The sequence below is a fragment of the Lissotriton helveticus genome, chromosome 5_1 (genome assembly GCF_964261635.1).
Source record: "Lissotriton helveticus chromosome 5_1, aLisHel1.1, whole genome shotgun sequence".
Lineage (NCBI taxonomy): Eukaryota > Metazoa > Chordata > Amphibia > Caudata > Salamandridae > Lissotriton > Lissotriton helveticus.
Window position 1 is genome coordinate 310,314,487 of NC_136065.1, and position 26,470 is coordinate 310,340,956.

Sequence of the window (26,470 nt, forward strand, 5' to 3'; positions counted from 1 at the left end):
ATTTTATGTATCAAAAGCATGGCATAAGTGCCATATTATATCTAGATTTATGGGTAGAGTATACCAAACAGTTAGAAGAAAAGTATAGATGGCCTGTATCAGGCACATGGGATGCCGAGTGCATCATGAGAGTAGAAGAAGCATTATGGAAGAAGAAAGCCAGACAGTCACAGAAGGATGCCATCGAGTTATGGCGCAAAGAATCTCATAAAAGAACCGAAAAAGAAATCAGAAAGTCAGAACTAAGTAGAGAATCCTTAGAACGAGCCCAAGAAAGGGAACTAATCGAGATAGGTGAACAAGTTAAAACAGAACAGTCAGACAGACAGAGGCATGCCCTTATTAAGGGTATGTATCCTCTTCTTGCCGAGGGCTTGCCAAAAGCGACCCCGGAGGCATCCAGTACTTTTCCGCCACCACTAGTTCCGACTAAGCTACGTCACAAACCGACCGCAGCTGATATTTTTATTTCGTCCTATTTGGACGACACAGTCCCAGAATATGCAAATCCTGTTCCGCCAGCTCCTGTAAATAATGTAAATCCTGCTCCCCCAGACACCGGGGCACCTCTTGCAGTACCTGCTACGGTACCCCCGGTCCAGCCTACATTACAATTTCCCGCCGCGCTGGTACGAAGAGTATCAGTCGACGATTCCAGTTTAGGGGCCGCAGGAGGAGGTCCTCCTGGTACCCCGCCACCGCACCAACGTAGAACGTTGGCCGAGTTACATGAATGTGCGTTACAGCGTACGCCCAAATTTAAGTCCGTTGCAGAAATCCGACGAGCTCTCACTGAATGCCGCTATGATCCAGTTGCAGGTGATGATAGTACAGTAATATATTCCATCCGTGTAAGACGGGTGACCGGGTATTTAGACACCCTACCAGATATGAAAGGAGATCTAGACCGAATATATCGTTTCATCCGTACAGGGGATGATCCAGAAAGTATCGGCGAAGCCATGTCTCAAAGGAAAGCTGAGATCCAGCTAATGATATTAAAGTTCCTGATTAATTGTCTAATAAGAGAACAAGATTCCCCGACTAAAGATCAGGCCGAAATGAAAATCCTGACAAGGTGGAGTGATAATATAGCAGAGGGTAAACACAAGACTATCAGTAGTATAGAGAGTATGTACAAGAAAATTCGTAAAGAAATAATAAAGTTACACGAACAACGTAAAGCAGCACAAGTAAACGAGAAAGAAAATGACTCTTCTACTGAAGAGGTAGAGGACGAGAATCCCGCCAGAATAGCGTATGTAGGAAAATCTAGACTTCCAGACCGACATTCACGTCTAGACTACAAGAAAACTGTTCCTCATCCAGTACCAGAACAAGGTTCTCTAGAACAAGTATTTCAAGCTACCGATCACATTCTGAAATCACGAATCGGTTACAGTGAGTTAAGTACTATGCATGAACAAGAACTAGCCCGATCAGCAGTCCGATGGATTACTGATTCTACCACTTTTCCAGATGAAATAGTGGCACAAATGTTTCTGAAATTGCCCCCAGCCGAGCAACGACTGGTGGGTATGTACATGATCCAACACCTCATTACTCTGTATGAGGGTCAACATTCTGATCCAGGTCCGTTACACGATGTCCTGAACGAGTTACTCCAGTATAGATGGAAAGGTTTAGGTACCGATTTAATTAGTGTCATTCTAGAACAGCGCCACAAATATAGAACGTTTTTGAACCCGCATTTTGTTCATGTCTCACCTCCAGAAAGTAAACCGTTTTACATAGACCGACAGAATCCGTTACGAGAAGTACACCCAGTTAGGACAACAGATGGTGAAATGCAACGAGTGTTTGTTTACACTCCGATTACCAAGATGGAACTCTTAGAGATGAAGAAATTAATTCCCTGTCATGACAAAGATCCAGCAGGGTTCCACCGGGAATTAAAAGACATGCTCCGTATGGGAGAATACACGTATCCAGATATAATTAAAATGTTAAAAGTCTTATTGCCCGCAGGGGTATACGAGAAACTCAAGGAAAAAGATTGGGAGGTGGGAGAGAAAAAGATCGATTGGGCAGTCCTAGAAGCTGAAGATAAGATACGAGTACCAGGTACCGGTCTAGGAGAGAAATGTAAAGAATTACCAGAATTGCTAATACAAGTTTTGCCAAGATTATTAGCCACTAAAAAGGAAGACTGGGATGCAATCTCAGCCTGTAAACAGAAACAAGACGAAGACACTAGTGATTTTTATTCTAGATTCGAGAAATGCTTTAGTATCAACAGTGGCCTCAAGACAAGTAGCGAGTCATACCCTCATCTTTTTGTTACTAAATTAGTCGAGAATTCGAGTCTACAAGTTAAGAATCGAGTTTTGAAAGTCGAAAGTACCTGGCAAGCTAATACCCCGTCCCAAATGTTACAGATGCTCCAGTACCACCAGAATAGAATCAGAGAAGAGCAAGATCATGAAAGAAAACGTATGAAAGACACGAAAATGAAAGTACTAGTTGCACAATCTGTTCCACAAGACAGTCAGAAGAGGGGTACGAATCAAGCCAGTCATCCTGCAGCTCCCGTTAAAGGGACCTGCAATTATTGTAAACAGCCAGGTCATTTCATAAACGAGTGTGCAGTTCTGAAACACAATATAGCTACCGGTAAAACTAAAGAAAGACCACGTCCGCCTAGACAAGAACAAGTTTCACAGACTTCTCAGTCACAGAATGCACAACAGACAGTTCCAGCACCGCAGCCTATTGCTGCAACACAGCATGTTACACAGCAGATGTACCAGTATGCACAATCCGAGTATCCAGAGTATCAGCCATATTCATGAAACAGCCTAGAGAGGGAGGTAGGCTTGCCTCTCATCGAGATTCCTGTAGATCAAGAGGGTCCCTATGTTCATAGTCAAGTATTAGGGAAAGACAGAAAGTTTTTGATTGATACAGGGGCAAGTAGGACCACCATCAGTCACGCCGAAGTTCCAGGGGCTCCGCTCTCAGGCTCAAGAAATGTTTCCCTTGGATTTTCAGGAAAGCCTATTGTAAACGAGATATCTAAGCCAGTTACTCTAGAAGTAGGTCCATTGTCCCGCACTACTGATCTGTTACTTACGAAGTCATGTCCAGAAAATTTATTAGGCATTAAAACACTGAAAGAATTAGGTGCAGTTATTTGCTGTTCCCCAGAGGGAATACGATTGTTCCTACGTGACTTCAAGGGTCACTATGTATTACGAGATTTTGATCCGAGATTGTCAAATGTTCCGCAGCATTTATGGGCACAAGGTCCAACTGATGTTGGTTATATGCAAATCACACCCCATCGTTTGACTCTCAAGCCAGGTGTAGTGTTACCACGAATCAGACAGTACAGATTGCCACCTGAGGCTGTAGCAGCCTTATCCAAAATTATTGACGAGCTCATCGCTCAAGGAGTAGTTGTAGAAACTGACTCCAATGTATGTAATTCTCCGATCATTCCAGTCATGAAACGTACTGATCCAAATGCACCCCCAGTATATCGATTAGTGATTGACCTTCGAGAACTCAACAAATGTATTATTCCCCAGTACCCAGTTGTCCCAGATATCTCTTCCCTATTGACAGCCATAGATTCTGAAGCCTCATTTTTTTCAGTCATAGACCTCAAGAACGCATTTTTCAGTGTCCCCATTCATCCAGACAGCCAGTTTCTTTTCGGATTTTGTTTAAATGGAAGGAGCTATATGTTCACACGAGCTCCTCAAGGTTTCACAGAAAGTCCTAGTATTTACAGTCAAGCACTTAAGAGACAACTAGACAATATTCACATGCCAACTGAAACTGCCCTGCTCCAGTATGTCGATGATCTACTGATCACAGCCCGTTCTGAACGTGCTTGCGAGCGGGCATCCCTTACAGTCTTGTATTTCCTTGCCGAGATGGGGCACAAGGTGTCCCCTTCTAAGCTTCAATTCTGTGTCCAGCAAGTGATCTATTTAGGCCACTTACTGTCCAAGAGGGGTAGGCAGTTGACACCTGACCGTATCCAGTTAATAGCGAGTCTTCCTCAGCCAAAGACACAGAAGGAGGTACGTGCTTTTATCGGCCTCACTTCTTACTGCAGACAATGGATTCCTCAGTATGCATTTCTAGCTAAACCACTGATACAGTTAACGACACAGGAGGCAGCCGTATCGACTGTCCTCCCTTGGACATCTGAACATACACTTAGTTTTAATGAGTTAAAGAAAGCTCTATGCCAAGCTCCAGTTCTAGCAACACCGAACTACAGTAAGCCTTTTACACTTTTTGTCACTGAACGGGAAGGTACAGCATTATCTGTTCTCACACAAGATCAAGCAGGACAATACAAGCCCTGTGCTTATTTTTCGAGCACATTAGATCCAGTAGCCCAGGCTCTGCCTGCGTGCCTCAAGTCAGTTGCAGCCACAGCACTAGCTATCAGACAAAGTGATTCCATAGTATTAGGACATTCCTTGACAGTACAAGTTCCACACTCCGTGGAAGTTCTTTTAAACCGAACACAAACTCAGCACTTGACAATTGCACGTTTAACAGGTTATGAACTGACACTGTTCAAGCCACACATAGAAATCAGACGCTGCAACGTCCTAAATCCTGCAACACTGTTACCGTCAGTTAATTCAAATCCTGCCACACATGACTGTGTGGAAGTAGTTAACATTATGACTAAGCCAAGACAAGATCTGACAGATATTCCATTACCAGATCCAGACCTGACACTTTATGTGGATGGTTCATGTATGAGAACAAGTACAGGAGAACTAGTAGCCGCGTATGCAGTGACTACTGACACTGAAGTTATAGAAACACACCGTATTGACACCCTGTCTGCTCAAGCAGCAGAGCTAGTTGCTCTGACACAAGCCTGCATACACGCCAAGAACCTGAAAGTTAATGTTTACACAGATTCACGTTACGCATTTGGAGTCGTACACGACTTCGGAGTGCTCTGGCAGGAGAGAGGTTTCATGACTTCTCATGGAACCAAGATTCAGCATGGTCTCCTTATTCAAGCTCTGTTAGATGCCATACACTTACCGACATCCATTGCTATCATGAAATGCAAAGCACATACTAAAGTTACTGACACTATTTCTCAAGGTAATGATCTAGCAGATCGCACAGCCAAGCTTACAGCACAGACACCAGACGTTCCAGTAAATAAGACACCGACATACACTCCAGATCCGACTACCTGTATGACAGTTAAGGACCCCACTCAAGATGTCATAGATATCCAGTTACATGCTACTCCCGATGAAATCAAGAAATGGTCCGAACAAGGAGGGGTCCAGACAGATCAGGGATGGGTAACGAAGGGTAAAGCCACATGGTTTCTCCCCGACTCCATGGTTCAAGTCATTATCAATACCGCACATAGTCCAGCACATTTAGGAGAAAAAGCTATGTTAGATAGTATCCAGAACATTTGGTTCAACAAGCATTTACGAGCTGCAGCCAAGCAGAAAGTCCGTACCTGTATGATATGTTGCCAGTGTAATCCAGGTAAAAGTGTCCCGGTGGAACAAGGTGGATTCCAGCCCCCTGACCACCCTTTTGAAGTCCTCCAGATGGATTATATTCAGATGGAGCGATGTCGAGGTTTCAAGTATGTCCTTGTAGTTGTATGCGCTTTGTCCAGGTGGACAGAAGCATATCCAGTCCCAGATTACACAGCCGCGACCACTGCCAAGCAGTTGGTTCGTGAATTCTTCCCCCGTTATGGACTCCCTAGAGTCGTATATTCTGACAACGGCCAGCCATTCTCATCCGAGCTCATGAAACATATTTCCCTTTTGTTAGGGTACCAGTGGAAGTTCCATTGTGTACGCCATCCAGAAGCAGCCGGTCTCGTAGAGAGACATAATCAGACCCTGAAAATCCGAATCGCAAAAGTATGTAAAGAGAAAGGTGTGGACTGGCTAGTAGCTCTGCCAGTTGCCTTATTTTATATGCGCATGGTCGCACATTCCAGATCAGGTCTGTCCCCTTATGAGGTCGTATTCGGCCGCCCCCCTAACATGTGGGGTACACCTAGACCTCGAAGTATTACCGATGTTTCAAGTAATATGCTGACAGATTACCTAGCTTCCTTGATGTCTGCCCTACACTCTTGTCGTTCACAGGTTGCTGCCGCATTTCCAGACAATACCGAGGTGGCACCGCATGAAATCGTTCCCGGATGCATGGTTTTGGTCAGGAATTTTGATCGTTCAAGTCCGCTGGAGCCTCGCTGGAAGGAACCCCGACAGGTCCTCCTGGCCACCCGTACTGCCGTCAAGCTGGAAGGCAGGAAGGGCTGGGTCCACTTGTCACATGTGAAAAGATTTTTTGGATTAAAGCCTGTTTCAAAGAACATTTCCGAGGATCTTAAAGACTGCCAAAGTACTATTCTTAAGGACTGTCCCGCAAAAGACATTGCTACGAACCCTTCCCTGTTAGAGAAAACTCCGCAACAGGAGTATAAGCTTAAACTAAGGTCTAGTAAAATAAGTCAGCCAGTTTGATTGTCTAAGTCCTCCCCTAGGTGAAACGGTTAGACCGGTTTCTGACATGTATATAATAGACCCCCACAGAGAGAGAGTTAGTGAGAACTCTAGAAGTTGCACTATTATTTTATGTTTTCTGCTATATTTCAGCATTATGATTTCCTGCACCAGTTATGCATTTTATTTGTATTTTCCAGTTTCTCATGTAAATAAGTCTGCTAATGTTACAGTAGAGCACACGTTTAGTGATCTGCCTCCTCATGAACTCTCATATCGTCTCGCTATGCGAAATAATTCTTTTATCCGCATGTTACATTATTCACACCAGATCAGCAATGCCACAAATTGTTGGGTGTGTGGTCGACTCCCCCCTTTCCAGACACCGAAGGGAGTTCTGCCACTCTTTCCTTATCCATTTTCACATAATGGTTCGTGTGGAGCATGGTCCACGTTAACGTCATCCTCAACAGATATGTCTTTTCTGAACAGTACATGTTTCCCAGACAAGCAAGGTCTTCCCCACAGAACAGGGTTAGATCTAGAAAATGAAGTTTATAATTTGGGTAATTATTCTTCGAGTTTTATGGTCCTGAATGTTCAGTCTGATTCTACTCCAGACTTACCTGCTATTTCAGTACTACCAGTCAAAGGTGAATTATGTGTCCGAAATAATGGTTCCGTACATGTAGGCCATAGTGATTGTACTACCATTGTCAAGTATAGTGACAGTAGGAAATCTATTTTCAAAGCTTCACGTCATTCTTATTTTGTTTGTGGTCAGACCGCATATGTTCGTCTGCCCCTCGATTGGGAGGGTACATGTTACATTGCCTTCCTACTGCCACCAGTTTTTCTAGCCCCACCTGACTATCATAGGAATTCCCACCTAGTACATACTAGACACAAGAGAAATTTCCCGATTGTCGATTATACTGAAACTGCTCTAGAACAATACATAGATATCAATAAAGGTGTCTTCCCCTACTTAGGTACTGTTGTAAATAGTAAACTGATACGTAGATTAACCAGAACACTTGAAGCAGTAGTGATTGAGACTACTTCTGCTCTAAGTAACTTAACCGAAGAGCAATCCTTTATGAGAATTGTCGTGCTCCAGAATCGTCTCGTCCTTGACGTCATACTGGCCGATAGGGGCGGGGCATGTAGAGTCATCGGATCTAGTTGCTGCATTTTCATTCCTAATAACGCACCGTCTGTTTATTCAGCTATTACCAGACTCCATAAAATTGCCCATATGTTACACCAAGATCCAGGCACCTGGACATGGTCCGGTTGGTTCTGGAATATAATTTCCGCCTGGGGATGGAAAGTATTGTCATTTCTGGGTATTGCAGTAGCGATCATATTCAGTTGCTGCCTCTGTTTACAATGTGGCCCTGCGATTTGCGGCATTTGTGCTACATCATGTGTTCCTAGTCCCAAGTCCTGTCCTAAATCCCGTTCCAAGAAAACTCGAGACGAGCAAATGAGACTGTATGAAATGATAGATGGTATCATGAATATTGATGTTTCCTGATGGAAACGTAGTGACAAGGAGGGAATGTGGAAAAGTAAATTTTGCCATGTTCTGTGTTCCTACGTGTCCTCCATCTTATGTTATGTGTGCATGATTAAATATGCATATGTATCCCCCATGTTTGATTAAAGACGCAATTACAGTTGTGTCCATCACTAGTATGCCAGTTTCCAGTTCTCGTGAAAGCTACGAATATCAGGCCTATGTAAAGTTCCGTTGCCACGTTTCTCAGTGTGCACGTTATTTTATTGTAAAGTCCCCGTTTCTAGGCCTCAAAAGGGCCCGGACACCAGATTCAGCTCCTGTCTTCTGAGTCCTCGCTGAGGAGCGATACAGCCCCCACCTGTATCCTCGACCCTTCACTTACTTCCTGCCTCACAGTGCCCGGCTCAGCCTGGCTCTGCCTCTGAGTCTGCCAAGAGTATGTTATGATTCTAGTTATCAGTCCAGCCCTCCTTCTCTGCATTCCTAAGCTACTGAATCGCATCAATAGTTTCCGTCACAGTCTAGCCTTTACGTCTCCATGTAAGAGAAATACTGTATTAATGGTCATTTCATATTCTTCATCACGCACTACATGTAGAGTAATGCATGCACCATTCTTAGAGTCTGTTAGCCTTTACCCCGATAACTTTTGGATTCTATCAACATGTTCTCTAAACATCAGATACTAGATACTGTTTAGGTACATGTCGCCCTGACTCTCCAGACTTCAGTCTCTGCTCCTAGCACAGAGTTCATAGCCCCCAGCTTCTCCTAGTAACACGTCATTGTCAGTTTGCGCGCACCATTAGGTTAGAGGTCCCGGCTCCTTAGGTAGCCCCCTCCATGTTTCCGCCCCATTTATGACATATTCTGTTACGTTTGCATCACATGTCTATGTATACGCCCCTGTTACACCCATTTTCACCCTTATCTTTCGCGACTGCTATTGACCACACCCACTGCTCCGCCTACTGTAATTCATTGTAATGTAACTGTTTTAGTATATATATTTGTGCAATGTTATTAAATGTTACGCCGATTCTGATCCTGCCCCCGGCAGCGCTGCCATCCTGTTCCCGTGCAGGTTGTCCTGTTCCTGTCCTTTATGCTGTATTAAAACCTGCAAACTCCTACTACCTCGAATCTTGACTCTTATTTATTGAGCTATCTGTTATTACTATGTCCAGTAAAACCTAGATCCGGTATTATTTATTTATATACCACATAAAGGTGGTGCTTTAAAGCAGGTGCTTTAAAACCATATTGAACTTGAAAACACGGCATACCCAAAAGTCAGCGCCAGGTGCAGTGGCACTGATCTCACCGCCCTAGAGCCGGCCCTGTTTGGGAGCCTTGAGTCAGGTCTGCTATGCCTTTGTTGGTTTTTAGGTCTCACATAGGCAGCGCATGTGCTATCTCTTGAGACATGCTGTGTCTACTGTATGGACTTTCAGCATGCCCATCCGGTTCAATTCGTTCCTTCATGTGCCTTTCGAAACTCCTTTGTTTTCGTTGATGAATAGTTTACATTTGTTCCTCCTTTTGGTGTTTTGGTCACGCCCTGGAGACTAGCCCTATTACATGGATCACTTCACTATCGGCCATATAAGCTAGTTTCGAGGCACTGCTTTTTCTTTTACCTGGGCATGTTTGGCTTTACGAACGCTCTTAGCTGATGGCTGCAAATCACGTGCTGATCTTGTTTTCCACTCTCTTTGGTTTCACATGTGCTTTTTCAGCCGGAGGCTATGTTGTTTTCAATCCTATAACATTTTTGGTTTCATTAGCTCAAATGTCCAAACCTTCAATAATATTCTTACTTAATGAAAGTGTAGCTTAAAAAGACTTCCAACAGTAGGATCTACCTATGTACATTGTGCTTTTGACAGCGTGATTATTTGGATACAATTAAAGAGGTGAACATGCCGTTATTGCTTCATTTTATGAAAATGGAAGCAGCCTTAGGTTGCGCGCTTTCAACTTTTGATGCTTTCTTTTAAGTTTTAATCGGTGGTGAAATATAACCAATATCAAGGGATCCTGCTAGTAGAGAGTGTAACACCACCGCAGCACCATCTCAGCATCAGTGCAGCACCACTTCAGCACAACAGCATCACTGAGCACCACTTTAGCAGCATCACTCAGCAGCACCTGACCACCAACACAACACCAGCACAGCACCAGCTCAGCATCACTCTGCCTCAGTGCAGCACCACCTCAGTCCCAGCGCAGCTTCACCTAAGCACCAGAGCATCACCACCTCAGCACCAGTGCCAGCATAACCTCTGCGTCAGTGCAGCACCACCTTACTACCAACGCCCCACTACCTCAGCATCAGTGCAGCATCACCACCTCAGCATCAGTGCAGCCACCAGCACAGCATCACTCAGCACTACCTCAGCACCAACGCAGCATCTCCTCAGCACTGTTCCCTCTAAGGTGCGCGCCTGGGTGGATGCTCAAGCTCTCATTTATCTCCTCATGCAGGACTATTAAGAGTGCACATTACAAAGACCCCTCCTGCTGAGCAGGAGTCAAGCTCTTCAGGTGCTGAGTGGAAACCTGTCCCGAAAAGAAAAGAAATGATAGTCACAACAGCAATAGAAAAGCATGCATGTTTTTTCACACTCTCAGGCCTTTCATCGCGCTTTCCTATTATTTGATTTTGCAACCTTATGCTCATTTCATATCCAGCAGCACTTTGCCTGACTTTTATTGAGGCTCTATCATTATGGAGGACAACCCATGACTCGAGCATACAAAGACAAAAGAGAAGCTTTAGTTTACAAGCTGCCAGTATGTTCACCAAATAGCCCACTCTCCTCAGAGGTGGGAGAGCTCATAATGTTAATGATCAAATAATTGGGAGGGTGAGATGAAAAGTGAGGATATATAAGCATGCTTACATTCACTTTTATGTTGCCAGACTGTATGCACAATAAGGGTTTCTGATATAAATCACCGCTATAATTATCTTTCTGTTATGTGTGCAATGATTTCCAGTACAATATGTTGTACACATGTCCTTTACTCTCATTATTTTGAAAGATGCTACTCACAACATAGCCACTTTTTTTTAATCATTATCAGCATTTTAATATGAAGTTATAAAAAAAACAATGTTGACGTGCATCAAAGTATTATATCAAATAGACATTAAGAACGCTCCAAATGGAGATTGTTAAAAAATGATCATCGTATGTTGCAAGCATATAGCGGAATCACAATAAGGTAAGAAAGAGTTACACACATGGTAAATCTAATGCAAAATAATCTTATCCCAAACATTTTAGAATTGGTTTTCTCTTAAAATCCCTGTTAAAGTGCATATTGATTTGAATTCTTAAGACATTGAAGCCTTGAAATGAAAGGTTTAGTGAGCTCAAAGGATATTCCTAAACTTAATGTCAGTATGATCATTATCGCATTTGGTGCACCTACAAAGTTCAATAGAAATCACATTTATATCCCCTATGGGTAAGAAGCATGTAGGAGGAAGCAAGCAAACCTCCCAAAAGAACTGAAGAAAAAAACATAGAACTGAGGTGACACTGAACAAAGATTAGCCACAGTTAAATTTGACTTGGAATCTTTTATCTCTTCAGTTGGTAACCATTGATCGTCTGATCACAACAAAATTCTGATGATAATGAAATTGTTCTGGTATCTTCATTGACCTATTGATTGTGCATCTTCAGACAAGAAATTCCAGAAATGTAATAAGTTGAAGAGGTTATGACATCAAAAGAAACTTGTGATGTTAACAAAGGCTCATGTACTGAACCTGAAGAAAATGGCAAACTGTCGACAGTCTGAACGGCCTCAAGTGTCTTAGCTCTTTTAGGAACATTTTTAAAAACCCAAACATGATCCATAAACAGCCCATAAGCACCACAATACAACCAAGCTGGAACATTAATACGCTTTCCTTCTTCTGTCTTCAAAACAATTGACAAGACCAAAGTTTGACAATCTAAGCCACTCTTGAAGATATGAAATCCAATGCATAACATCTCTCTTCTCTTTATCTAATGATTGAAATTAACTCATGTCCTTTTCAGGGTAAGTTGGGCAAGCACAAATCTTACTTCCTGAATCTCCTCAATATAGGCAAGATCTGTCCTTTGTCAGCATGCTTTTTCATCATCTGACAATGGAGCCCTAGCCACTTCTGGTATTGGCGATAAGTGGTTTCTAGTTGAAAGACCAACGCAAGACCTTTTTTTTCTTCTCCTTTAGCCTGCATTGTCTTCACAAGGCAAAGTCAATATATTAAGCCGCTGAAGTAGGGCAATGAGAACAAAGAAACTCGCCCACAATCTCTTCATTCAATCCTTGAAGAAATAATGTCATTTGTATTCTCTCAACTAAGTAGACTCTGATGTCAATTGCTGAAAACGAGTTGTGTTAGTCAATACATTCATTCCATCCTGCCAGATATTACAAAATGTTTCCTCAGAACATGCTCCAAATATGTGTTTAACCATCTTCCAATTTTTTTTTTAAAAGTAGCATAATAACCCAAGCAAGGATCTAAAGTCATCACTAAAGGATTAGCCAAAGCTAAGACAGAACCAGCAACACAAATAATTAAATATCCCCCCCCCTTTATAAGGTCTTGAGTAAACTGTACGAGGTGGAAACCTAAATGCACGACAATGGAATCAAAAACTTCTTTAACTTCAGCAGATCCAAAAAATGTGGGACACTGGAAGGGCTGCTGGAAAGTGGTACACATAAATGTTGAGATGGCTTTAAGTTTTCAAGATATAGCTGTAACTTTTACTTCAGGTCCTTGGAAGGATCCATGGCCTTTATAAACCTAAAGAGCTTTTTCTGTCGTAATCTGTCAAAGACTGGACACTCTGAATCACTGTCAAGTTTTTTTCTTGATTGCCCGAACAAAGGGTGACTCTTCCCAATAGTTACAGTGCGACACTTCATTTTTATGCATGTGAAAGGTGGCAAGTTTCTTCTTACAAGAGTTCCTGTCAGGAGGTGAAAGCTTAAAAGAGAATAACAATCTCCTGTAAATATGTGTAGAACATAGCCACTTTTTAAGTATGGTAAATTTCTTTCCCTCCTTACAATTGATTTTTACCTGTACTCTGTTTTCCATATTACATATTCTGTCTGTATCCATCGCCCTTTGATCCTCCTATGTGCTATATAAAACTACAAAATTAAATTTAGGCCAAACACTTTTTTTTTACTAAAGGGGCGCATTGGGTGCTAAATAAAAAACATCAGTGGCACCTTGTTTGCTGATTAAAAGGAATCTGTAATTTCTATTGGATTATGTATATATCATGAAATCTCGTTGTTATGGTTATGTTTAACTATTTACAATTTGTGACATTGGTCCATTGGTCCATGTCATACTACAATCCCGTATAATTGATATTGCATGTATAAGTGCCCAAGAACACATGGAGGCATTTTTGCCAATGTATTCTTGTTTATAACTATATGTGTTGTATGAAAGGCTGTGGTGTGTACGTTGTATGAGAGGTATGTGGGTAGGTGATGATTGACTTTCCTTCTAAGGAAGTTACTGTTATTTGATCAAATAAAATGTCTTGATATTTAGAGAAAAACGTGTTTTATAATCACAATTTTGAAAACAAAAATTAGTGAAAAACAATATGTAGGTATTATGTACGTTTATGACTCTATACAAATTCTAATGATGTTTATGAATAACTGGAGTTACACTCACCAACAAAATAAAGGGAGTAATTTAGAGGTTGACATTTTATTTCAATATTGTTTCCCCTGGTTCCTCGCCCCCTACCAGCCTTCAAGGGCCCTCTGTTTTTGATTTCTGATTTGCTCTTCTGACTATAACTGGTCTATATCACTTTGAAATTTAAAATCTACATTTAGCCATTCTGGAAGATAGGTTAAGAATTGACTGTAGGGTTTTCAGTGACCTATTGGTTCATTTCTATATGTATTTGACAGTGCCTGCATACACTACTTTTATATGCTTATTTCCTAAGCACTGCAGAGGGAGCAAATAAATAAGTGAAAATATGACTGATTTCGTCAGGGCGAAACAGAGAAAGTTAGAAAGTGGAGAAGAATAAGTGAGTACCCTCGGGCTCTACAAATAAATAACCGCACATAAAGGAATGTTCTGAATCCAAACATTAATATTTTTGGGTGCAGTGGCCGAACATGAAATATTGGATTATTTCATGAGCCCAGTCAACCCATCAGAGATTCCATAACATCTGCTGATTTTAACCAGTATAGTTGATATAGTAATAATTAAAATGTACCTTTAAGTCCGTTTCCATACAAAATGAAACTGAGATGCTGCTCCTAGATAACCCTTAGGTAGCACGTTTGTTCATTTAGTGAGTTTTATTACCGCTGAGTTACTCACTCAACTCAGAAGAGCATGCACATAAACTCAGTGATGGTGCACACAAAGAAAAATATTTAGGGGGAATATTACTCCTCAGTATAACTCAACACACTAGAGTACCGCATCAGCATCTGCACAGTACCACCTCCGCATCAGTGCACCACCACCAGAGCAGCACCAACTCATCGCCAACACAGCCCACCACAACATCAGCGCAGCACCACCTCAGCAGCAACACAGCACTAATGCAGCACCATTTCAGCAGCAGCAGAGCACGACCTCAGCACCAGTGCAGCATAACCTTAGCACCAGGGCAGCAGCAACTCCGCACTCAGCACCACCTGAGCACTAGCACAGCATCACCTGAGCATCAACAAAGCTTCACCCCGCACCACCTTAGTATCACTTAGCACCACCTGAGTCGCACCGCCTCAGCAGCAACACAGCACCCACGCAGCACTACTTCAACATTAGCGCCGCACCACCTCAGCATCAGCACAGCACCAACTCAGCATCACTCAGCAACACCTGAGCACCAGCACAGCACCACCTGAGCACCACCAAAGCATCACTGTGCATCACCTCGGCATCACTCAGCACCACCTGAGCACCACCTCTGCACAAGCACACCACCACTTCAGCACTACCTCACTATCACTCAGAACCACCTCAGCAACAGTGCAACACCACTGCAGCACCAGCACAGCATAAGTGCAGCACCACCTCAGCATCAGTGCAGCACCACGTAAGTATCAGCACAGCACCACGTAAGTATCAGCACAGCACTACCTCAGCACAGCCACCTCCTCAGTATCAGCACAGCACCATCTCAGCATCAACACAGCACCACCTCCTCATCAGTGCACCACTACCATTGCAGCACCGACACAGTATCAGCTCAGCACCACTTCAGCACCAACACAGCATCACCTCAACATCAGTACAGCACCATCTCAGCATCAGCACAGCACCACCTCTTCATCAGTGCACCACCGCCAGTGCAGCCCTACCTCAGCATCAGCGCAGCCCCCCCTCAGCAGCAATTTAGCACCAATGCAGCACCTTTTACTGTATCAAGGTAGCACCACCTCAGCATCAGTGCAGAATCACCTCACAACAGCGCCAACTCATTCTCACTCAGCACAACCTCAGTATCACTCAGCATCACCTCAGTGTCAATTAGCATCACCTGAGTATCACCTCCGCACCAACGCACCACCACCTCAGCACCACCTCAGGATCATTCAGCACCACCTGAGTATCATTCAGCATCACCTGAACATCACCTCCGCACCAGCACACCACCACCTCAGCACCACCTTATTCTACACTCAGAATCTGGCATCTATTGATTCGCCACTAGTGTCCGTCTGCTGCTCGTGAACAGGCAGGAAGAAGTTGCCAGCATTGCAAAGACAAAAAAATGAGAAGACTTTTTTTGTTAAACCTTTTTTGATAGGGCTGTTCAGTTCCACATAACGTCTTCTTGACTATATTAAAGGTAATAAAAAATGCTTATAGTGTTAAAATCTAGAATGCGGCGTAAACATTATCGGCGCCATCTTGTCCCTTTTCAGGCTCATATGTGCGCGTAAGTAGCAGCCATTTTGAATGCCATGGCCTCTCTGCCCACTGCCGATAGCCAGCGCGTCTCTCTCTCTCTCCCTCTCCGACCTCGCCAGCATCCCCCGCGCACTGACAGCCCCCGCTCTCACATGCTTGGGCCATAAACCACCCTTTCAGCGCGACCCTGCCTCGAAGCCACATCCCGTACCGGCTAACACCTCCCTCCGTCCCTTTCATGATCACACCCTTTGATGAATCACCTTCCTCTGTGCCCGATTGTCCGGCCCGATCCCAGGCCATCACCTGGCCCTGCGGATACAGTTTATTGCCCCATACAGTAGGAAGCTGTCCCTCTTCAAAGGATCTATGACTGATCAAAACCCCCACCCCATGAGATCCGATCAACCGCACACATTCCGGGAATCGCGGAATATCCACCTGCGCGACAGTCATCACCTACTGAGATCGGGGTGGGGACTTCTACTGTAAATATGTGTGGGAACGGGCTTGAAGCAGGGATTCCGAGGATGTCTTTCCATACTTCAAAGTATTGACAAGAATGTGTTTCATACAATAAAGCCATAAACCTGTGTATAAGAGGCCAGGCCTCAGGGATGCGGGTAGAGCACCTCGAGAAGATACCCTGTTGTCTGATTTGATGTGTTCTGCTCTGTCGGAATAAACTTCTGTTTCCTGCCTTCCAGTCTCCAACGCCCGCCTCTTTGTTTGATAATTTCGAGTGGTATGACAGGCGACTATCGCCGGGCAATACTTAAAGGTTATCGGTGGAAATCTGCCTACCCTTTTACAATTGGCGTCCCAAACGTGGGGCCCATCAGCAACACGTGGATCCAGTGGGAGAGGTCCTGACGACAGAGTGAACGACTGCAACGATCGGGAGTGCACCTGCCCAATAGACCCTCGTCTGGCAGCCGATCATCCGAACTTCACCGGCTCCGAGCAGACCTCTCTCGAGTGATCTACGGTCCTGACTGAGAACCATCAGGAGTGCCGCGGCAATTGCGGAGAATAGAGGACGATCGGGCGCTGGAAACGGAAGATGAGAAACTGTCCATGCGGTCCGGGTAAGGTCGTGTGACACGACAAATTGCGAAACGATTGTTTCCCCACTGATTGATTGATTGTCCGAATATTGATTGTTCGAAGTTGGTTCTTTTTGAGATATTCTCTGTTTGCAAATAACGTAGAATAGAAATATTCTGTCTAGTCTTTGCAAGTAGCGAAGGATAGGTAGTGCGGACCTTTGTCCCCATTTGTAATCTGTCATGCCTATCTTCTCCCCATTGATTGGTAGTTAGTTCAGCCCGAACCGCTTATTAGAGATGAACCATCCAGCTCCACTGGAAGGCACCCCTAATAAGGACATGTTCACTAAATATGGACTAGTCGCCGTAGCTTATAGCAAACTATGGCATAAATATACCAGAAAGGATCAGGAAAGTCAGTGGCCGCTGATAGGATCCTTTGATGACGATAAAATAAACGTGCTGGAAACAGCCCTTCGTAACAATAAGACAACGCCCACTATGCTTGATAGTCTCGGCATGTGGCGCAAAGAAGCAGAGCAACGGAAAAAGAGAAACGAAGTTAGATTAGAGAAAGAGCTACGAAAAGCAGCTCACCTAGCTGCTAAAAAGTTAGAGGAAGAGATAAAGGAGAGAGAGGAAGCCAAACAGAAGCAAGAGTCCGAAACATCGGGCCAGTGTCCCGTTAGAACACCCTCTACGCTCTACCCTGAGTTACCCTCGAAACAACGAGCGAACGATGATTTATTACTAGGTCCCCCAATCATCTACATGCCCCCTCCATACGCCCCTTCCCAACCCTTAATACAACACCCGCAGCCCCCGAGTACAGGTGAGAATAGTGCCAGGACCTCGGTCCTCACGGCCTCCGCACCGGCTGAACCCCTTGTATTCAACGCAGCTCAAGCATTAACACTAGATGACCCTGAAGCTAGAAGGAAAGATTCCACTAGAATGAACCGATTGAGCAAAGCTGAACGAGCAGGGATCGATAAGATAGTGAAGACACTGGTGGAACGAAAAGAGAGTGAGGAATACGTAACGGATATGTACAATTCATATGCCAATAGCCACAGACGACACTTTGTTGTGCGATTTTGTTATCACACCCTCAATACCTATGAGGATCGATACCAAGACAAAGGTCCTGAGAGCCTAACGACTCTGTATAGGAAAGTGGACATTGGGGATGAAGGCGAGTGTGATGTGACGGACCTCTTCTCGCGTACGCTTGAAGTTTTCCGCCACCTCACTGAACAGAGGCCAGAAACCAATGCTACGACTCCTGTAACGACCGAACCCCGAACAGAAAAAACGGACACAATGATGCCTATAAAGGAGGCCGTTCCCTACTGGGTTCCCCCAAGAGGACAAGGAACGCATGATGACATCAACCACCAAGATGCGAGAGGGAGAGTAGTTTATAACTGGGTCTACCAACCATGGGATCGGCAAGACATCCTGACTTTCTGAAAATCCTTGCCTGATTTACGAAAGAACCCCACTGCCTTTTATACTGAATTAGGCACGGCCTTGGGCTCGACGATTATGACCCTAGCGGACATCGATTTGTTTTTCGGGCTATGCCTGCCAGCTGATGTGTGGAAGCAAATCCGGAAAGTCGACCACCTTGAGCTGTTCGGACATACCTGGTCACAACTCGATGGCATAGATAGGCAACGAGAGCCCGGACAGAAACCTTTAAAATCCATTTTTGACCTCCCAGACAAGATCGTCCAGAAATTGAAAACCCTGATCCCAGAAAAGAAGGTGGACTGGTCGATAGTAACGGCCTGCCGCCAAAAACCCCAGGAAGACGTATCAGAATACTTCTCCCGGTTTGAGACGGTGTTCTCCGATTACAGTGGCCTGGACATGACCACTGCAACCGGACATCATCTGTTTGTCAAGAATTATGTCAAGGGTCTGTCGCATGAAGTCTCGCAGAAACTACAGACTAGCGAGAGTAGTTGGGCGGCCTCCAAACCTGCGGCTATCCTCCAGATGGCCCAGTACTATGAGCATCAAAAGAATGAGAACGATAGGGCGACTGAGAAAAAGAAAAAGGACCTAAAAGAAAGGGTGATGATCGCACAATTGCAAGGGGTGACAATAGAAAGGGAACAGTACAAAGGAAGTTACCAATCGAATGCTCCTAGAAATCCACCCCCTAGAGACCGTACATCCCTACCCTATGCTGGACGTAAAGACATCGATGAGAACCAGTGTGCGTTTTGCAAAGGATTTGGTCATTGGAAATCCCAGTGCCCGGTTCTGCAAGAAGCAAACAAAAATAGGGACACAAGAGACGTAGCGGGTGGGCCAAGAAATAGAGGACAGGGACGAGGGTACACGAACGACACCAACAACGACAGGCCAGGCAGACCGAACACGTTTGACCGTCCCCGACAGAACCAGTACCAACAGTCTTACTGCGACGACGCCCACGACTTCGCATAGGACTGCCAAGGGCAAGGAAGGGATCCAGTCGAGCTCCATGTTGACCAGCAAGGTCCTTATGTCACCGCTAAGGTCCTGGGTACGAAGTCTCCATTTTTGGTAGACACTGGCGCAACACGTAGTGCGTTATCTAAACGACTGATTCCAATGGCACCCTTGTCTGGCTCACATGTAACATCAATAGGTTTTGATGGAACGCCCTCCACTAATCCCTTGTCCACACTGATCTCCTTTGACTTAGAAAATAACACCACTGACACAACGTTTTTTCTCTCATCCAACACCCCCGATGCCATTATGGGACTTGACTTATTGAAGCATTTCCGAGCTACTATTAGGTGTTCACAAGACGGAGTTCGAGTCATTCTGTACGACAACCCGACTCTGCTCAGACCTTGTCCCACACGACGCATGTTTTCCATCACTGATGCTGACTTGTCCCTACTCGACATTCTACCTCTGTACCTATGGGCCAAAACTGACTCGGACGTAGGACGCATGATGATTGACCCTGTGCATATAACTGTTCGACAGGACGCAGTGCTCCCAAAACTTCCACAATATCGGGTATCACCCGAGGGCGAGAAGGCATTGGTAAAGATCATCCAGTCCCTGATAGATGCAGGAGTGGTAGAGGAAGTAGTTAGCAATGTCTGCAACAGCCCTATCCTACCCATTGTAAAGAAGCAGGGTGAGGGAGATGAGAAAGCGTACCGCTTCATCATCGACCTACGAGAGGTCAACAAAGTAGTTGTACCTCAGTACCCCGTAGTCTCAGACATCACCACCATTCTGACTCTGATTCCTTCTACTGCCACCACCTTCACTGTAATCGACCTCAAGAACGCATTCTTCTCCATCCCCATCCACCCAGACAGCCGCTACCTTTTCGGCTTCACCTTAAAAGCCCGCTCATATAGATTTTGTAGAGCACCCCAAGGCTACACTGAAAGTCCCAGCATCTATAGCCAGGCCCTCAAGAGACAGCTGGACGCAGTCCAGTTACCGGATGGAGTGGTGTTGATACAGTACATCGATGATATCCTTTTAGCGGCCGACACCACTCCACTTGCTGTCACAGCCACCATCCAACTCCTGCACTTCCTCGCGGAAAATGGCCACAAGGTCTCCAAGAAGAAGTTGCAATTCTGCCAACCCCAGGTCACTTACCATGGCCATCTCTTGTCCAAAGACGGGAGGAAACTTACACCCGATCGAATACAGATCATCCTAGAAACCCCTGTCCCTAAGACCCAGAAACAAGTCAGCTCCCTGGTAGGCCTCACCTCCTTCTGTCGACAGTGGTTGCCAAATTTCAGCCTCATTGTGAAACCACTACTTTCCCTGCTGGCTAAAGATGTCCCCTTCCCGCTCCCTTGGACCCCTGAATGCCAATCCTCCTTCAAAGAACTACGAGACGCCCTTTGTTCTGCACCAGTCCTAGGAACCCCCGATTACACAAAGCCCTTCTCCCTCTACACTCACGAAAGGGAGGGGTGCTCTTTGTCTGTCCTGACTCAGTCCATTGGCCCCAAGCAACGCCCATGTGCCTACTTCTCTGCCACTCTTGACCCCGTAGCCAGAGCTTTGCCTACCTGCCTTCGAGCTGTAGCTGCCGCTGCTATCTCTATCCGACAAAGTGAAGGGATCGTGCTCTCGAACTCCCTTACGGTGTTAGTGCCCCATGCGGTTGACACCCTCCTAAACCAGACTAAGACGCAGCATCTGACTAGTGCATGACTGACTGGGTACGAACTGACTCTGCTTGCACCCCACATCACACTGAAAAGATGCACCACGCTGAATCCAGCCACTTTGCTGCCCCTACCTGAGAACGACCCCAATGTGTCCCCTATACATGACTGTGTGACCCTCACGGACAAACAGACTAGGAGTAGGGTTGACCTCCGAGACACTGCTTTTCCAGATCCTGACGGAGAGCTATGGGTGGATGGCACTTGTATCAAACTCCCCGATGGTACCACCTCAGCTGCTTATGCAGTTACCACAGCCCAAACTGTAGTTGAGACCGCCCGCATCACACAACGATCTGCACAGGCAGCGGAACTGATTGCCCTCACACGAGAGTGTATCCTAGCAGCAGGGACGACAGCAAATATTTACACAGACAGCCAGTACGCGTTCGGGGTGGTTCATCATTTCGGACTCTTGTGGAAGGAGAGGGGATTCCTGACCTCACACGGCACACCCATCCTACACGGAGATCTAGTCTCCGCTCTGACTGAAGCGGTCCTCCTTCCCAAACAACTTGCTGTAATCAAATGCCAGGCACACAAAAAGGTGACGGACATCGTTGGGAAGGGGAATGCACTGGCCGACATCACCGCCCGGACCACAGCCGAGAATAGGACAACGACACGCATGTATGTGACCAGGTCACAAACAGAAAAATGGAAGGACGCTAGGGAAACTATTAGGGACATCCAGATGGCCAGCTCACCACACGAACTGACTGAATGGGCACGGGTGGGACTGAAAGACGATGAAGGCTGCTGGCGGACAAAAGACACGAACAAATGGTTGTTACCCAACTCGTACCTGATCCCCATACTGACCATGGCACACTCCCCCGCACACATAGGATTTGCCCCTATGGCCGAACTTGTCTCCAAAGTTTGGCACAATGACAAGATCACAGACTCAGCTAAACGTCTGGTCCAACAATGTCTGATATGCCTGCAACACAACCCTGGGAAAGGAACTGTCGTACCTCGGGGAGGGTTTGGGGTCCCCAATCATCCATTTGAAGTCCTACAGATGGACTACATCCAACTAGAAAGATGCCAAGGTCTGAAGTATGTACTTGTTGTCATGTGCGCATTTAGCAAGTGGGTGGAAGCCTATCCAACTCGCGACAACACTGCCATTGCTACTGCAAAGGTATTACTGAAGGAATTCTTCTCTCGCTACGGCCTTTGTCGAATTTTGTGGAGCGACAATGGCCCCCACTTCGTAGCCGAAGTTATCCAACTCATCTTGAAGGGGTTGGGTGTAAAACAAAAATTTCACGCAGTCTTCCACCCCCAATCTGCTGGACTAGTTGAGCGACATAATGCCACACTTAAGCTCAAACTAGCTAAGATAGTGGCTACCACAGGACTGAAATGGCCGGACGCTCTCCCACTGGCATTGCTATCAATGCGTTCCACCCCCACCAAACACCATTTGACCCCTTACGAGGTCGTTTTCGGCCGACCTATGAGCATTTGGTCTGCACCAAAACCGACATCCATTCACGACGTCCCGGACGTCCTAATGTCTGACTATTTGAACAATCTGACTAAGACACTGTCTGTTATCCATCAACAGGTGCTGCAGGCCATCCCCGATGCTTCCAGGGGTCCCGGGCACGACCTCCAACCCGGAGACTACGTGTTGATCCGAAACTTCCAGCGTACAAAGAGTCTGGAACCTCGGTGGACGGGCCCCTGGCAAGTCTTGATCACCACTCAACAGCTCTTCGAGTGGAAGGGAAGCGGAACTGGCTGCATGCACACCATTGTAAGAAAATCTCCTCAACCCTGACGACGACCGAAGACGTGGCCACCCAAGAAGAGCTCCTGAACAAAGACCGACCATCCCTGAGCTGTTACCCTGATACAGAGACACTTGAACTGGCAGAATTCCCCGATCCCACTGTGCCATCCAGAGAAGGGTATAACCTGCGACGAAAGGAGGGAGCTTCGGCTAAGTAGACCACTGATTAAGTTACAATTCTCAGAGCGGCGGCCTAACACTACTAAGGCTGCCAGGAGAGAAGCCAAACGAAGTTTGTGGTTCTGCCCGCTACCGAGCCCCTTGAAAATGATGGAAGCGCCCGATACGAAGATGATGGAAGCACCCGACCTGAAGATGATGGAAGCAACCGGACATCCGAAGACCCACTACAGAAACCCAAAGACTGACAAAATACACAGCTCAAAGACTATTGCCCTCTTTATAGCCCTTCTCTTTTGCATCCTCCTCATGACCACCCTCTGGATCGTGGAAGAGAGCGCACACGCTCATAAGACATTTCTAACTACTGCGCAGCCTACCACCATGGAAGAACACTACCTGGTCTCTCTTTCACCTCAACTCCGAGAAAGACGTAAGGAGTTCTGGAACAACTCCTTCGTGCAGTTGCTACACCAACACAACCTTGCCGCCAATGCCACACATTGCTGGATCTGTGGGTTGTTACCACATGCCACTGGACATTCCATCCCCTTCATCCCTTCACCTTTCTCTGTTCATGGTTCCTGCCTTGCTTGGCTGATCCTCTTGCAAGAGAGTTACAGGGATAATGCCACTTCCAGCAAAACCATGTTGCACTTTTATCATGGGGTCTGGCTGAACAAAACAGGAAGAACTGCTGCTCCCTTTTGCCCTCTGACATCCAATGCCTCTATTCACATGGACATCCCTGCCAAAGAACGGGTTGAAATGCAGGTGTTCAACAACCCAGCCAGACCCACCTTCTCTTACCTCCGAAAACGAGCAGCTGCCACCCTGACTGTGGCCCTATCTGTCGTCAACATCTCGGGCCTTGTATGCATCGAAGGCCTTGGGACACAGTTGGTGGGCCACAGCGCTTGCCGCATCACCAGAACTTTGGACTCAACTGATCCACCCTCTTTTGTCACCTCTCCGAACATGTACTTTGTCTGTGGTACAAAAGCCTACACATGGCTCCCAAACGGCTGGGGAAGTACCTGCTACATTGCCTTCATCCTTCCTCCAACCTATGTGGCCCCAGCAAACCATCACCGACAAAAGCGAGCAAGAGACATTGAACAGTTCCTGGACGCAATGAAGGGACTTGTTCCACTCTGGGGTCCAATGGCGAACAGCCGTGCCATCCGACATTTGACCCAGGCAGTTGAAACGACGATGAACATTACAGCTGGCATCCTCACAAACAATACAGCCGAGCTTCAGGCGGTCCGCCTGGTGGTCCTTCAGAACCGTCTTGTTCTAGACGTTGTTCTAGCAGATCGTGGAGGAGCATGCCGTATCATTGGGTCCGGCTGCTGCACCTACATACCAGACGATTCGCCCTCGGTCTCCAAAGGCATTGAACACCTCTACAGACTTTCCTCAGAAGTTCATCAGGAACAAGAAGAATGGTCGCTTGGGAGTTGGTTCTGGAGTGCTGTAAAGGACTGGGGGTGGAGGTTGTTTATGATCGTATTGATACCAATTGTCGTAATATATGGATTCTGCCTGGGTGTTCAATGCTTGCCACCCCTGTGCTCACTTTTTGCTAACTGTATCTGCCCTAAGACTCTGGACTTCGAGGCTGAACACATGAAAGCTTTGTATGAAGTAGAAATCCGTAATATGATGGGGATAGACATAGATTGACAAGCTGGCTAGATATGTTGAAAACGGAGGACTGTTAAAATCTAGATTGCGGCGTAAACATTATCGGCGTCATCTTGTCCCTTTTCAGGCTCATATGTGCGCGTAAGTAGCAGCCATTTTGAATGCCATATCCTCTCTGCCCACTGCCGATAGCCAGTGCGTTTCTCTCTCTCTCCCTCTCCGACCTCGCCAGCATCCCCCGCGCACTGACAGCCCCCGCTCTCACATGCTTGGGCCATAAACCACCCTTTCAGCGCGACCCTGCCTCGGAGCCACATCCCGTACCGGCTAACACCTCCCTCCATCCCTTTCATGATCACACCCTTTGATGAATCCCCTTCCTCTGTGCCCGATTGTCCGGCCCGATCCCAGGCCATCACCTGGCCCTGCGGATACAGTTTATTGCCCCATACAGTAGGAAGCTGTCCCTCTTCAAAGGATCTATGACTGATCAAAGCCCCTACCCCATGAGATCCGATCAACCGCACACATTCCGGGAATCGGCGGAATATCCAGCTGCGCGACAGTCATCACCTACTGAGATCGGGGTGGGGACTTCTACTGTAAATATGTGTGGGAACGGGCTTGAAGCAGGGATTCCGAGGATGTCTTTCCGTACTTCAAAGTATTGACAAGAATGTGTTTCATAAAATAAAGCCATAAACCTGTGTATAAGAGGCCAGGCCTCAGGGATGCGGGTAGAGCACCTCTAGAAGATACCCTGTTGTCTGATTTGATGTGTTCTGCTCCGTCGGAATAAACTTTTGTTTCCTGCCTTCCAGTCTCCAGCGCCCGCCTCTTTGTTTGATAATTTCGAGTGGTATGAGAGGCGACTAACGCCGGCAATACTTATAGGTTATCGGTTGAAATCTGTCTACCCTTTTACAATAGCACTTTTATATTCTACCTTTTCAACATGCTGCACATCAGCTACAATGCTCTACAACATAGCTTAAAGACACTGGCAAAGCCAATAGCTCTGGCTAACGACTTATAAGGTCCAAAAGGTGAGAAATATTGGCTGTGTCAATGATTGTTCTCATTGTTGTCATTTCACTAATATGTTTTAACTTGTCATTTTTTTATTGGGAACACACACACACACACACACACACACAAACCCCCACACACATATAACATTTTCACCCATCGAAAGTAGTCCTTGAATTGGTGCAAATGTACTACTTTTTTTTATTCAAACAGTCGTAGGCGTGGAAAGCTCCACCAGCCTCACCTTTCCGGGCATACTACAGACAACCAAACTCAAAAGGTGATAGGAGTAATGCTTGCAGATAGACTAACAACTGGCAATCAATCACTCGGGGTAGCGTTCCAACCCATTGAGTTTCACACATCGTGTTCGTGTCACTCTAGACAGAGTCCGACCTAATGCAAATCAGTACTGACCCAGTTCCTCATGCCCAGGTTCTGAGGGACACAGGGTTACCCTATTGACTGTATTAGCCTGTTTCTCTTAGGAGCAGTCGATCTTGAACCTTGGTTGTCATCTCAACTCTCCAACCAGCTGCCCACCATTTTTTTAGGTGGGAAATTTGAGATGAATGTCACTGACTACACTACACCCCTGAGTAACAATACCCATACATGATAGAAATACTCAAAAACAACTTTGTTTGCC